Source organism: Euprymna scolopes, chromosome 28 (assembly GCF_053919585.1).
Source record: "Euprymna scolopes isolate OS-2025 chromosome 28, ASM5391958v1, whole genome shotgun sequence".
Taxonomy (NCBI): domain Eukaryota; kingdom Metazoa; phylum Mollusca; class Cephalopoda; order Sepiida; family Sepiolidae; genus Euprymna; species Euprymna scolopes.
This window is the reverse complement of record NC_136509.1, coordinates 84,130,616-84,148,115: the sequence shown is the minus strand read 5'-3', so window position 1 is coordinate 84,148,115 and position 17,500 is coordinate 84,130,616. Positions and strand designations below refer to the sequence as shown.

The 17,500-nt window shown below is 33.2% G+C and overlaps 1 protein-coding gene across 13 annotated transcripts in view; it reads right to left on the bottom strand.

Annotated features, from left to right (window-relative positions):
• LOC145249706 (filamin-A-like) overlaps positions 1-17,500 on the bottom strand; it is a 302,081-nt gene that overhangs the window by 252,399 nt on the left and 32,182 nt on the right. The gene's annotated exons all lie outside the window — the stretch shown is intronic.

The following is a 17,500-nucleotide window of genomic DNA, read 5'->3' as shown; positions in this document are numbered from 1 at the left end:
TGGGAAAAGCGCTTCTGAACGTCGTTCGAAAAAAAAAAAAACAAACAACAAAAAAAAAACAAACAAAAAAACGGTGCGTCTCAAATAACACAACTTTGTTCGTACCTAGTAGCTCCCCTTCTTCATCTTATCGAACGTGCCGCAGCATCCCAAACGATTATCATGGGAGTAAACGGTGGCAAAATAGTAAACCACAACCAACGTCTCAAGGAAGAGATCCATAACAACAACAATAACAACAACAACAACAACAACAACAACAATAACAACAACAACAATAATAATAATAATAATAATAATAATAATAATAATAATAATAATAACAACAACAACAAGATTAATAATGACAATAGTTGAAAAGTCAAGGAGAATGGAAATATCGATGAAGGAAAGCACCAACCAAACCTCCACTCGAAGAGTATATAGAGTACTCAGACCCTGGAGAGGTTTATTACCGTCCAAATTCTATTGAAGACCAATGGTGGCTACCAACCAGAAATCAATAGGAAGTGGCTGTTGCTGTGACGCAAAACTATTTGCAGTGGTTATCGAAAGAGGTTGAGAAGGCTGGAAACTGGGGAGACTTGTTGTCACCCAGACTCCAGGGAATACCACCGATTACTATCAGTGAGTAATCGATGATGATGACGTTTGTGAGAACTCATGGTGGCTACTACTACAACAACAACAACAACAACAATAATAATAATAATAATAATAATAATAATAATAATAATAATAATAATAATAATAATATACGGAACTTGCCAGAGAACGGAAAGAAATATATAACATAGAGAAAGTCAATATAACACTAATAATCGCAGGAACATTAGGAATCTCGAAAAAGAAAACTAAAAACACACACACATACACACAAATAAAGAAAAAAAACAACGAATCATAAGAAATTGGAACCAAAAGGAAGATTGAGACTATACAAGGGATGGCAATGCTGAAACCGGAGGAAATCTTAAGGAAAACCCCTCGAATGAGGAAATCAACCCACATAAACTATGAACACCAACCAGGCATATGGGAGTTTCAGCAGAAGTAAAACAAAAAGATGGGACGAACAGAACGTGAACCCAAGAGAATTGAAACTTCAGTTAATCTTGTAGACCATCTACGTACAAATAAGACTTAACGAACACCGCGGATTGGTATCTGTTAGTAATAACCTGTGATTTCTTGTGTGTAAACTCCTAGTAATTAAAAGATAAATTAATTAATTAATGAATTAATTAATAATAATAATAATAATAATAATAATAATAATAATAATAATAATAATAATAATAATAGACCATCAATGCAACAGAAATGAAAGGGAGAATTGGAAAGGAATACCCCAGGAGAACAAGAAAACTTGTCGAAACCAAATTATATAGCAGAAAATTAATAAAAGGCACAAATACATTGGCATTATTACTAGCAAGATAATTTGTATCGATCATAAAGTAGACTAAAGAAGAACTGAGACAACTCGACCAGAAGACCAGGAAACTCATGACCATGAACAACGCACTACATCCGAAGGACGATGTTGACCGACTCTACGTAAAAAGGAAAGACGGCGAGAGGGGACTGGTTAATATAGAAGACTGTGTGAATGACAGCAAAAAAGAACTAGAAAAATACTTAATGCAAAACACTGAAAGAATAATCATATCAGCGAGAGACACGGAAAAAAAATCAATAAAACAGTAAACAGAGAGGCAAAGGATAAGACAAGAAAAGAAAAGTCGGAAGAGAAACAACTACACGGAAAATTCATAAGGATAACAAAAGATGAAAACAACGAAAACACTTGGACATGGATGCGAAAAGGACATATACGCCGAGAAACTGAATCTCTAATAACTGCAACACAAGACAACTCGATAAGAACCAACCACATCAAAGCAAATATCGACGAAACACAAGAAAACAGAAAATGCAGACGCTGTGGACAAAGAGACGAGACGATAAACCATATAATAAGTGAACTAGCCGAAAAGGAATACAAGAACAGACACGACCAAGTGGGAAGGGCACTACACTGGGAATTATGCAAACAGCTGCATTTCGAACGTACAGACAAGTGGTACAAACATAAGCCGGCAACAGGACTTGAAAACGAGAATCACAAAGTCCTATGGAACATGGACATACAAATTGATAAACCCATCCAAGCAAGTAGACCGTATGTCGTAATAATTAACAAGAAAGAAAAATCCTGTCAAATCGTGGACTTAGTTGTTCTAGCTGACCACACGGTGAATATCAAAGAAAAGGAGAAATGGAGCAAATACACAGATTTAGCCAGAGAGCTGAAAGGGATATGGAAGATGAAGAAAATCAAAATAATACTTATAATTGTAAGAGACCTAGGAACAATCCCGAAAAACTTTGAAAAAAAAATGGGAGAATTTGGAATCAGAGGAATGACTGGAAAAATATAACACGAACAACAATCATGAAAACAGTTGAAATATTAAGAAAAAAAATCCTTGAATGTGGAAACTATCATACAGGAACAACAAGTGCGGGCCAGACAAAATGCTGCAAAGGCAAAACATGAAACACTACGTGGAACCAAGAACACTGAAACCGCACATCTATAAGTTCTCTAACCCAACCCGACCCCCATTGCCACATCACTACCCCCCCCCAAATAGCGAGACCAAATAACCAAGTAGAATCAAGGAGGAAGGAAAGACCGATGAACTGACCAGACCTCAGCCGAATAACTGCAAAGAGAATTGGGACCTTGGGGAGGCTTATTGCCACTCAAATCCCAGCAAAGACCAATAGCTGCTGCCAACGAAAAATCAATGGCAAGCAGCTGTTGCGATAATGCAAATTTATTTGCAAATGTTATCGAAAGAGGTAGAGAGTACTGGAAACCTGAGGAGACTTGTTGTCACTCAACTTCTAGGGAACATCACAAGCTGCTTTCAGGGAAAGATCTCTGAAGACCGATATGAAAGCGCCTTGTGAGCCAATAATAATAACTGTATAATTGTAAGTGAAATCCCCTGCTGCAGCAGCATCAGCAGCAGCAGCAATAATAATAATAATAATAATAATAATAATAATAATAATAATAATAATAATAATAAAAATAACAACAACAATAACAACTAGCAGAACCCGTGGAAATTCCATGGCAGTTGAAAATATTTAAAACACATTATAAATAAAATGAATAAAAAAAAATGAAATAAAACCGACTACAATATGGTCTTCTTCAAGTCCAATGTAAACAAGTTCTTGATGAGCCATTCTCCTTAAGTAATCCAATTTACCAAATTTACACTCTTAACGAATACTATGATATTATCCTTTCGACCACTGTACAACCTTTAACCCTTATCCTCGTGTGGCCTCTTGGCCTTGATAAATGGTAACTCATTTGTAAAAATACCCCCAAAATATTTAAACAATTCTTTTTGGCAAATACTTGTTTTACATTTTATAACTAAAAAGAATTGATTAAAAAAAGATTATTTTTCAATGAAGATTAGGCACACAACACTTTGCTTTTTATATAAATTATAAAGGAACACATTTCAATTCACTTGCACATTCCAAAAAAAAAACAAAAACAAAGAAAAACACATACACACACACACACATATATATATATATTACAGAGAAACTATAATGAAAAGTTACAGTTTCCTCTAAGCACTACTTTTTTTTTTTAAATTATAAAATAAATCAGCCAATTTGAAACCATAAACAGACAGCCATGTTTTATTTTCTTTCTTGGAAAATTTTTAGAGTAAATGGTTGTAATGATGTTAAGTGATAAAGAGCGACAAAAAAAGGAGGTAATTCGTTAATGTTTGTGATGATGATGTTTTTTTGTGACACTGGAAGTACTGACAAGTAAATTAATATTTACATAATAATAATAATAATAATAATAATAATAATAATAATAATAATAATAATAATAAAGGAAACCAGGAAAAATGAACAGCAACGTTAAACTACTCCCCGTCACGAAACCTGCATGAATTAAAATATGATATTCATGCGTATTTTACGACCTGACTACGCTAAGTGGCCTCATAATATTTCTATCGAAACATGAGTCCTATTTAAATACGTAGCCAGTTATACTAATCTCTGAAGTCATTTAACATGATGGCGAAAAACCTACGAAACCCATCCCTCAGAAAAGGGATGCTTTCAGTAGATTATTTCTGATCGATTCGCTTAACTGCTCCCGGAAAAGTGCATATATATATATATATATATATATATATATATATATATATATATATATATATATATATATATATATATATATATATAATATTACTACATTTAAAGCATCCGTAAATGAAAATCTAAACAAATAAAATGAAACCAAATCACGATGCAAGAGATATTTTTATAAACGGAAAGGACGTCTTTTTCCGTTTTTCTGAAATATAACAGCGTCACACTTTGCCCTTGAAACATTTTCAAATATTTTGTACTGGTATTTTTTGTTTCTTAATCCCATTAATCCAGAGGAAGTCTCGAAATAAAGACGAAACGTTGATGAACACATAATACGGTTTGTTCCTTTTTATTTCTCTAATTTGTTGGAATACTATTTCCATATTTCTCATCACGCACACACACACACACACACACACACACACACACACACACACACACACACACACACACACATATATATATATACATATATATACATATATATATGCATATATATATACATATATACATATATATACATATATAGATATACATATAGATATACATATATATACATAAATATATACATGTATACATATATATACATACACACACACACACACACACACACACAAACAAACATATGTAAGGCATTAACATATGTTTATGATTATTAAAATGGATGATATCCGACGATATGAAATTTTCCGCCATCATTTTAAATTTCATATATATATATATATATATATATATATATATATATATATATATATATATATATATATATATATACGAGCAAACAATTAATAAAACATGTTCAAAAACACTTTGAAATGAGTTAAAAACATATTTAATCTGAAAAATGCGGGATCGGATTTTGCATGCAAATAAAATAAAATAAAATAAAATAAATAAAAATCTGATCCCGCATTTTGCTTATTCCTACCCTCTGATGAGAAGGAAAGTATTTCTTCGAAACTCCGTGGATTAAGGACTATCCACTTATCTAGTGTTTCCTTTTCAGATTAAATAAGTTTGTAACTCATTTCAAAGTGTTTTTTTTTAAACATGTTTTATTAATTGTTTGCTCGTATATATATATATATATATATATATATATATATATATATATATATATATATATATATATATATTAACACATAGGTGAGAAAAGTCGTCCAAATAATCCAAGTAAGGCGAATTAGTGCCCGTAAACATAAAGCCAACAACAGTATAAATATAATATAAATATATAGATATTGATCCAAAAGAGATTTCAAAAATAGAACAGATTTGGTTTGATTTATCTGTTGCACATCAAATCACATATTTGTTATTGATGTTTTTGTTGTTATTGTGGTTGTTGTGGAATAATATTAAGTTCAGATGAAAAAAAAAGAAGAGAAGTCAGTGAAAGAACGAATCCGTCTCTGACAATGGTTTTATATATGTGGCATTATTCCTTCAACTTCAACCATTGAACTCAAATGTTGTATAATTTTGATCACAAACCAATGAATGTGAAACAATATTGCACGAGTGATACGTTGGTTATGCTAGAAAGAAAATTTCTAGTTGAGCAAACGTGCAAAAGAAAGTAACGTAAAAACAGGAAGTCAAGATAGGGTAGATGCTAGTGGGGAAACTAGAGTCAAGCTCTCTGGTTTACGACTACCTACCACATGCCGACTATTTAGTGCAGAGATAAAGATTCACGTTCTGATCATACACACACCGGTTTTTTGTTAGATCAACGAAGTTAAGCAACGTTGAACCTGATCATTAAGATGGGTAATTATTTTGGAATATCAGGCGCTGAATGTAGGAGGACATCGACACCTCTCTGCAAAATCTACAAAAACCTTACGTCGTGATCTCCCTTGAGCAGGATATACATGCGACTTGTTGGGAAACCACTTAAACTCGCCTATGATAACTGGCCCTGGCTAGTTGGCTGGCTTATTCTGACGATGAGGTGCGTAGGTCGCAAAGGTATCTATAATGAACACCACGTACCCAATGTTATTTATTTTTCACGAAATCGAGTTTACCGTTTGATCAAAATACGCCGCTTCAAGTATTTAAAAAGAAATTCGGTTGTTTAATGAAGCTATCAACATGTGCAGAATTTGACCGCAGAATTCCATCTGCTATCCAAAAGTAAAGATTCAAAGAAATGCAATGTTAATTACCAAAGTATTGTTGAAAAGATTAAAAATCTGGATTTTTAATTTACGCCTCAACATTTGGCAGGCAGTTCGTGCTGTTTCTACGCAGTTCGGGGCAGTTTTGATCAGCGATGCCCGTAAACGCACAAAACTTACTGGCCGAATACGATCGACAAGTTACAAACATTATTAGTTACATATGTGCATACATGCTTCAGTGAGATCTCAATTAAGAACTGCCCACCTCATCATATATATATATATATATATATATATATATATATATATATATATATATATATATATATACCTGCTCTGTCCTCCATCGAGCACTCTTTAATAATCATAAAGGTTTCAGTGGATCTACATCTAGGAAACCAAACTATACAACCATCATATATATATATATATATATATATATATATATATATATATATATGTATAGACACGCGCGCACACACACACACACACACACACACACACACACACATATATATATATATATTTAGAAAGTTCTTGCGGAATTTTAAATTTTGATTTCAACTGATATATTTTCAAATAGATTTTCGTTATAATACCTTTACTGTATTTACTATTTTAAAGGGCATTTTCCCTCTATCTAATCGTTTAAATTACAATTGTTTCAAAGCAATTATGTCTTCTTTTCAGAACGTTGAATACACGATCGAAAAAAAGAAAATTAGCATAAGTTTTCAATTCAAGCTAGGTCGAAAAGCTGCTGAAACAGCTCGCGATATCGACGAAGCGTTTAGCCTAGGACCACTACTGGAGGCACAACAGAATGGTGGTTTAAGAAATTTCGTGGTGGCGACGAGAGTCTTGAAGATAATGAATGTAGTGGTCGGCCATCGGATGTTGGCAACGATAAATTAAGAGCTTTAGTCGGAGCCAATTCAGGCACAACTGTTCGGAAACTTGCTTCTGATTTAGACGTAACGTATACGACGATTTCTAACCACTTGAGAGAGATTGGAAAAACAAGCAAAAAAAAAAAAAACTTGATAAATGAACGACAACCAAAAGAAATGTCGTTATGAAGTGTCACCTTTTCTTTTTCTTTTTTTTTTTTTTACACAACAAGAAAGGAACAACCCGTTTTTCGACCGGGTTATGTCTTGCGATGAAAACAGGGTGCTTTACAACAACCGGTGATATTCAACTCAGTAGTTAAATGCCGACGAAGCTCTATTATATATATATATATATATATATATATATATATATATATATATGTATATATATATATACATACATATATATACATATATATATATACATACATATATATACATACATATATATATATATATATATATATATATATATATATATATTCCGTAGAAAGAGTTGCATCAAAAGAAGGTCATGCTCACTGCTTGGTGGCCTCCAACCGTTCTTATCAATTACAATTTTTTGAATGTAGGCGAAACTATTACGGCGGATAAGTACTGTCAACAAATGAATGAAATGCATCAGAAACTTCGACAACAGCACCCAGCATTAGTCAATAGAAAAGGCCTAATTCTCCTTCACAACAATACCCGCCCGCACCATATATAACCGACCCTGCAGAATTTGAACGAATTAGGTTACGAAACTCTGCCTCATCCGCCATAATCTCCAGACCTCTCACCTACCAACTACCACTTTTGAAGCATCTCAACAAGTTTCTGCGTAAGAAATGCTTAAAAAACCTAAACGATATATATATATATATATATATATATATATATATATATATATATATATATATATATATATATATATATAAATGCCTTTAGCGAATTCATCGCCATCAGAATATAAGATTTTTATGATACTAGCATAAATACATTTGTTTTGCGTTATATATAAACGTTTTTCTCGCGGTTGAGATTGGTCGTGAGGTTGGTTCCTTGCTAATGAATTCAAAGATGGCTGTGTGGCCCGGTTTGAATCCCCCGGCCGATGGTAATCGTGTCAACCCCCACTGATGATTCCGGAAAGGATGAAACACTAGTGTCTGTAGGTATTAAAAAATTGTTATTGTAAGAATTACGTCAGCCTCTTAAAAAAACTCGGTTCTTATTGTTGAGCACTTTAAAGTTGAAATAGAAAGTTGGTCACTAAAGCTCGCATGTATAGATCATGATGTTGTAATCATTATATGACTATGGCCGGATGTAACAATATTTAAAAAATAAATGTTAAAATTTCAACTATATTTCTCGCGGTTCAGATTGCCCGTGAGTTTTGTTCCTTGCTAATATAGTCAGTCTGGTTCGAGTTTCCCGACCGGTAGTAATCGTGTCACCCTGCACTGATGATTCTTGAAAGGATGAAACACTAGTGTTTGTAGGTATTAAAAAATTATTATTGCAATAATTATATATAGATATATATACATATATACATACATATATATATACATGTACATATATATACATACATATATATACATATAAATATACATATATATACATATATATACATACATATATACACATATATATTCATACATATATACACATATATATACATACATATATACATACATATATATACATATATATACACATATATATATGCATATATATACACATATATATACATATATCATATATATACACACACATATATATACATATATACATATATATACATATACATATATACATATATACATATATATATACATATATACATATATATATTCATATATACATATATATACATGTATACATATATATATTCATATATATATATATTCATATATATATACATGTATATATATATATATATATATATATAAATGATACATACAGGTCATCTATCGCTGAACACGTTATAAATAACCTAGAATTTGTATGCGCTTATTTAGTAAATCATCCCTACCAAATATTAATATCAAAGGATGATTTACTAAATAAACGCCAAGACGTAATTCAAAGCTGCTTTCATAAAACAGATATCTGTTTTCCCGTCTTAAACCGTAATTAATATGATAATTTCAATTAAATAGTGATAGGAGAGCGGCGAATCAGGATCGAATTATAACATAACTCAATTCATAACAACTAAGTATAATATAAATAAATTATGGAAACCTATTATTCTAAGCGTAGATACATGATGTTAAGTACGAAGTCATATAGAGATATAAGACAGTAAACCTGCATATAGAACAAAGTCATAAGATTCAATTAACATAATAGAATCAATAACATTAGAAGTTATCATAAATGTACAGGACTGATAACCATAATTTATCAATAATAGATGAATTCACGAATAGGTAGAATGAAAAGGCTACCGTATATACTTTTGTTTTAATTTTCCTATGACTTTGGGTTTCCTGAGGATGGGGCATTCTACCAGATGCCAAACAATCTCCTATTAGTTTAGTTACTCCAACCGAGAGATCTTTGTAAGATTCTAACCGTCCCTTTAAGGTCTATTGTTTTTATTTCTTTTGCACTTGGTTCACCGGGTATATTCGCCCGATAGTCTTTGAAATTCTTTTTCATTAGCCCGGTTGCTCCTATAGTGACTGGTAGGATTGATAAGATTCCGGTTTCTTTTCATGTCATAAATAAGTCTTTGGTATTTTCTTATTTTCTCCCTCTCTGCTCTGTTAAGGCCAGCATCACCTCGTATCTTTTAAATATCTGCATCAGTCTATTTTGATGCACGTGGTTGCTTGCTTGCGTGTCTGGTCTGAATGTTCAGGCCGTTTGGTTACCTACGAATCCTCGTCTGTTCTAAACTATCTGCATGCAAGCCTTCGGTGCCGACACAAGCCCAACTGTTCAGGTTGCGTATTTATAGAATTAGCGAAAAAAAAAAAAAACAACAAAAAGAAAAAACAACAGATGAGCACCGAGCCTTGGAGGATAGTAATTTGCACACTGACAGACAGGTGGAACTTAGAAAACACGAACAGAAATGTAAGGCAATCGTGAAGCTTGGGCAGCAAAGAAATAAAGAAACTTCACCGGCTTTCGTGACACATTTTTCCCTCTCCTCGTCTTTCTCTCTTCTTTTCTCTGTTTCTCTGTCTGTCTGTCTGTCTGTCTGTCTCTCTTTATACAGGGTGCTCCAAAAGTGTTGGGCATATCTTAACATTGAATATCTTGAGAACTATTAAGTATCTGGTATATTCAGAAAGCTTGTAATCTCAAGTTTTTCTTATTAATATTCAAACATGTCCAATGTATGTATCATTGGTCACACGACACACGTCAAGCCGAGAGTCCAAATCTTGCCAAGCACGTCCCAGCATTGCATTGTCAATGGTTGAAAAAAACTTCTGTTATTCGGGCCTTCAGCTCATCCACGTCTCTTGGAATGGGAGGCACATAGACCAGTCCTTTCACAAATACCCACAAAAATAAATCGCAAGGTGTGAGATCTTTTTTTTTGTGAAATGCATGTTGAACAAGTGTTTATGATCCAGTTTTTGCAAATTCAAGCACACAAAACGCCTTTTCTGGTTGAGTGAACGCCATTACTGGATCAGAAAAAGAATTTTAAAAATCAATAGTCTCACAAAAAAATTAATGCATTTAGTTTTAAAATGGCACCACTTTCGTCTTACTACCATTCATAGTTAAACAAATATAAGGACTTGAAATGTGCCTAAAACTTTTGGAACATTCTGTATATATATATATATATATATATATATATATATATATATATATATATATATATATATCTGAAATGCTTTAAATAATATATATATGCATATATTTATGTATATACATATATATATATATATATACGAGAGTATTTTGATATATATATATATATATATATATATATATATATATATATATATATATATATATATATATATATACAAGAGTATTTTTAATTCCAATGATCAAGATTTATTCATATTTTTACTTGATGACAATAGTTCCGTGTTTTTAATGGAGAAATGATTTGTTGCGAATTGAATCTTCTTTGATTTACTGAGAATGATCTCCCTTCGCCGGTGTAACTGAAAAATATTCCCCTGTAAACTTTTTTTTTATCTATAAGTAAGAAAGACTATTTTTAGGATCGAATTTTTTCGATTTTCGATACTTATCGGGTGAATTTCAGTACAAAACATATCTAAGAACACTGCCAGACATATAAATAAGCTTTGTGTGACATTTGCAAAAGATAGGCTCCGCCGTTTCGGAATCTATGAGGAAGGAACTCACACACACCCACAAAGTGACCTTTATATAATAGCAGATACACACAAACACACACACACACACACACACACACACACACAATATATATATATATGTATGTATATATATATATATATATATATATATATATATATATATATATATAGAATAATTTTCAATAAAAAACAGTTGCAAGTTATTTTTTTTTAAAGACATTTTTCCGTTTGTTTAAAAGATTTAAATTCCAAACAACTCAATTTTAATATTACACACACACACACACACACACACACACACACACACACACACACACACACACACACACACACACACACACACACACATGTGTGTATTACAGATATATGTATTATATATATATATATATATATATATGCATGCACACACAAATATTAATAATTATTTTGATAACGTTTCATGCTCTCGCAATAATCAGTGTAGAATTGATAATTACAGCTTGCCAGGTTATTCGAGCCCATACACAAGCTCAACTTTAAGTCCATACGCTAGAACGTTACCTCCAGGCCACCGGCAATTTTCACGGAAATTAAGGGAAATTAAAAATCTATAAATACCAAATACGCTCGTAAAATAGTTTGAAATCAGATAACGAGAATCATTTCGTATTTTGGAACTCTGCGTTATCTGTTCATCTTCGACGAACTGTATGACGGTATAATTACAATTTCCATCATGATAATGAAACATGTAAGATCGAAATGAAGAAAATAAGTAACTTTAAAAATATAGAAACTGACAAAAGAAATGACAAAAAATGTGAACTAGAATTATGATTTTGGATCGATACTTTCATTTGATTATTGAAATCTGACCTGTTAGGTGGTAGTGTAAACGATCGTAATATTAACAATTTAGGATATGTGGATGACACTGTCCTCTACAATGACTGTGAAGAAAAAATTGTAACGGATGCTGAATCCAGTGACGGATGAAAGTGACAAGAAAAGGATGCAGCTTAATGCTAAGAAGACGGAATGTATGGTTATCTCCGAAAAGGTTGAAGTACGAAAATGTATTAATTTATTTATTGCGGACTATTATTCTCATCTTTATTAGTTGTTGTTTCACGACGTTTCGGCCAACTATTCGTCTGGCCTTCGCCAGGTGGTAACCGCGACGGATAGGAACTTAGAATCTCCTTAACTGCATTCACAGCACTCACTGCTATCCGTAGTTGTTGTCGTCTCACCACGTTTTTTGGCCAAGTAATAAGGATGAGAATAATAGTCCGCAATAAATAAATTAATATAAATAATAGTTATCTCAATAATGAATTCCAATTAAAATGTAATATCAAATATAAAGGTGAGACTATTACACGGATGGATGCACTCAAGTAAACCCAACCATCAGATATTATGCGTGTCCCAGGCAACATCCACGCCCGAACTATCGGGAACAACCCCTCACGATCCTTTTCTTCTACTGTTGTTAAATTACAACGATGTGACCCTCGTTCGACGGCGCAGAAAACCCAAACATCGTCCTGAGTCGGACCCTTGATATACTTTCTCTTAAAAAAGAAACATTTAGGGTTATTTGTCTTTTCGTCTATTCCGCCTAGCATTATCGGATTGTTTAGGATGTCTTGTTCACAAACCTCTCGGATGAACTGCATCCAATCTGTAATGGTGCGCGAGGAGACACTGATTTCTTTTTTAATCGTGACCTGCTTCATGTCCAGACTCCAACAATACAACAACATTATTATCTGTTTTATGCTCAAATTACTTGCTTCCAAAAAAGACCCTGCCCGTATACTGCATGACGACTTGCAATCACGGCATCTCCACATATAACCATCAAGAAGTTTTTTCTTTTTTATTAGAACCAGGGGCAAATTGATTGTACTATTACACCTTATGGTAAGGGTGACGCGGAATTCAAGAAAAGATTCGCGATGGTAAAATCTGCCTTCCATTAAATGGAATGCATCTTAAAAAAACTGAAACATAAAACTGGACACAAAAACCAGAATCTTGAAGACATACATATGGTCAATTCTTCTTTACGGTTGTGAATGTTGAACAGTAACGAACATGGATGAAAGTCGTTTGGAAGCATCGGTTATATGGTTTTTAAGGAGAATTCTACGAATCTCATGGATAGAAAGGAAGACAAACGAAGAAGCCATTCGTAAGGCAGATTACAGCAGATTACTACTCAAAACCGTCCACGTCAGAAAGTCAAAGTTCTTCGGCTATTTAATGCGGGCGGATGACTTAGGGGGAAAGGGAAGCTTAATGTTAGGAAAAATCGCAACCAAAAAGAGCAGAGGAAGACAACGAACAACATTCACTGACAGTCCCAACAGGGTTACGGGAAACACAACTCTAGATCTCATTAAAAAGACCGAATGCAGGACTGGAAAGCCATGATCATCGATGTCCGCAATAAACAGACTTTATACCTGAAAGAAAACTTTAAGCAAACAAATATATTTTCTTTTAATTGCAGACTTGGCAACTATCGGTTAATTTGCATTGCTTTCTCGTTAGTAGCAACCGTTAGTCTTCTCTGGAATTCAGGTGGCAATAAGCCTCCCGGAAGGTCCCACTCCTTGGTTTTACAATCCATTATGAAGAGACTGACACCCGAGCAGAGTTTTTAAATTGCAGATGATAAGCTCAATTTACTGAGAGAAACATTTGAAGAATGAATGATTCCACGGCATACCTCGCTTGTGTAATTTACTGTCATTAGATTTACAAGATCACGGGAAACACAATAATGGATTTTATCAGAAAGACCGAATGCGGAGAGACATGGTCATCCATGTCTGAAATAACAAGACTGATACCCGAAGAAGAAAAACCCACCCCTATTAGAAACAGGAAAAATTTTATAGCCCAACGAATGGTGGCTTCTTAGAGATACATGTCGGTAGTTTTCTAGCATGGTAGAGGAAGCCCACCTAATTTGCAGCAGCCTTGTCAATATCCCCAATGTTTTGCTGTGAACGTTGAGCCGAGGTGTTTGAGGGTTGAGTTTTCTTTCTTCTTTCTTTATTTTTCTATCATTATTTGGATGGTGGTCTACCCCCCTTTTTTGGCAACGATATCAGTGATTCAAAAACCTTTATAGAAATTAAATCTAAATACGAAAAAAAAGTCCCACAGTGTCGTGCATCTCTAACCATTCATTCTTTTGGCGTTGCAGGTATTTTTAACAACCGTCTCTTGAAATACGAAGCTGCGCTGTCGATGTGTTTTGTGTTTGTAAACTCGGGAAAACACGAAGTTGCGTGCTGATAGACATGCATAGTGCCAGAGGCCAGAAAATTATACAAATTGAAACGCCGCAGCAGGTGAACTGTCAAACCCCCTCTCCTACAAAAGAAAAAAAATAGATGTACTTATACAAGGTGTTACAGAACACACACATGTATGTGCACACGGAGTCACTCCCTACCCGCCATCCGCCTTCATAAATTCCTGACGAACATTTCTTTACGTTGATAACTTGCGTGTCAACCCACGGTGTGTCATTCTTTGGTTAGTCTGCTAAAGAGATTCTGCATTTTGACTCGCCTTGAAGATTTTTGAAGGTACATATTTGCAAACTAACAGTCAGTAATGCATTTCGCATGAACAATTATACATAATTAAATTAGGTGATTATATATATATATACAGAGAGAGAGAGAGAGAGAGAGAGAGAGAGAGAGAGAGAGAGAGAGAGAGAGAGAGAGAGAGAGAGAGAACCACTGAAGACTATATTCAAATGAGAAATTAGCTATCCTAAACTTGAAGGAACCAAAAAATTATTAAACTGCAGAAGTGAAATAGCAAAGGTGTGTATACACAAATATTTATATTTATATATAAGGGAGATAATTGGAGTGATTTTATTGGAAGCAAACGCGTGCCGTACATTGTTATTACATAACATATGTGTATGTTATGTTTATGGGGGCAAAAAGTAAGACTGAAAATAAACAAAGGACGAATAAAGTTACGGATTACAATGGAAAAATGCGAGTACAAAAAGTAAAGAACTAGTTCTTAAAACTGGAAAAGAAAAGTACAATCTATTCTAGTAAAAAACATAATAAATGTATAACTAAAAATATTGTAGCATTAAGAATTGATTATATAATGTTATAAATTGAATTTTAAAAAATTCTTCACGCTGTAATATTTTGAGCTATAAATTTATTATATTTTTTAATGGAATATCTTGTTCTTTTCTTTTGCAGTTTTAACAACTAGTTCGTTATTTTCGCATGATTAAACTTAACCATATAACTTTTCATGCTCGCATTTTTCAATTGCAATATATATATATATATATATATATATATATATATATATATATATATATATATATATATATATATATATATATATACTAGCAAAAGTACCCGTCGTTGACTGGGTTCAAAAACAGCCCACAGAAAATGGATTCTGATTTATGAAACTATGATAGGTTATGAAAAGGAAGGGTTGTAAAGAGATAGCTTCGAATTCGGGGGGTATCAAAACCAAAGCATAATATGATGAAAGTAAAAATAAAATAGATAAACCTCATAATTTATTATACCATACCTGTCACACTGAAACACTTATTACAATATTCTGTGGATCTATATTAACAAACCTTGTTAAACTTTGTGCCATATTTCCATTCTATTGAGGCCATGGGCGAACGAACACCCCATAATTTTATTATACCATATTTCTTCAAACTGAAACATAATTATCAAAGTATACTTACGCAGATAGATATGAAAAGTCTTTATTAAAGTTTGTGTCTATTTCCATTTTATGGAGGCCAGGCGCGAACGCAGACTCCACAATTTTATTATACCATCCTTATTTAAGTTAAAACATACTTATCAAAGTATTCTTATGTACATCTATATATAAAAAAAACACTTGTAAACGTTTTCTTTTAATTTTTAAATTTTTTATTTCTATATTTTGTGGACCAGGCGCGTACGCAGACCCCACAATATGTATATATAGTTTGATATCACTACAATATATTAGACACAATATAATAATCAATAGAGAATTGTCTCCATAATAATAAATACGTAATCTGCATGGATTAAGATATCATATTTAAGATTATCTTACGACCGGGTAATGTCAGACGGCCTGCTAGTGATTTATAAAGTTTAGTTTTACTTAAAATCAATAAATGTTTATAAATTTATCACTATCCAAAAAGGAAACTACTTGTCTGCGCAAAATTCACATGTAATATTCGCTTTTACCATAGTCGAAAACCTATCAGAGTCGCCAATTTAAAAGTGGGTATTAAGGTAGAAAATAATTTTAAGAAAAAAAAAAAAAAAAAAAAAAAAAAAAAAAACGACAGTATTTTCCAAAGAAAGAAAAAAAAAAACCATTAAAATGAATATATTCGGAAACCCTATGCAGGTTGATATGCTGTTTCGTAATAAAAGAAAGAAAATGGAAAATATATGCCATTATAAGAATAACACAACGAAACACCGAACGAAAAGTGAAGAATTGCACGACGTGTTGCTCACATCCGCATCCTCCCACCTATTTAGCATCCTCATCCTTTTCCCCTGGGCCTTTATGCCTGTATCGGGTTACGCGCCGCTCTATACTACCCAGGTAGAAACTACCTATGGCTATTTATAGACACTGACTATCGCTAAAGCTAAAATGCCTAAAACTGTTTATTAGCTCTGCACCCCACCCCACATACACCACGCTCGCTCGCTCTCTCTCTCTCTCTCTCTCTCTCTCTCTTTCTCTCTCTCTGTCGATCTTCGCTTTTCAGTTTAACGTGAAAAACTCACTTCCTATTCAGGAGACCGAAAGTTCTTCTGTTTCAAAAGTGGATGGAGCAGTCAGGAGTGCCTGCTGCCACTGTGGAAGCGTGGGGCGGAGGGGCTGAGGAGGGGGGTGCCAGTGTCGGCAAGTG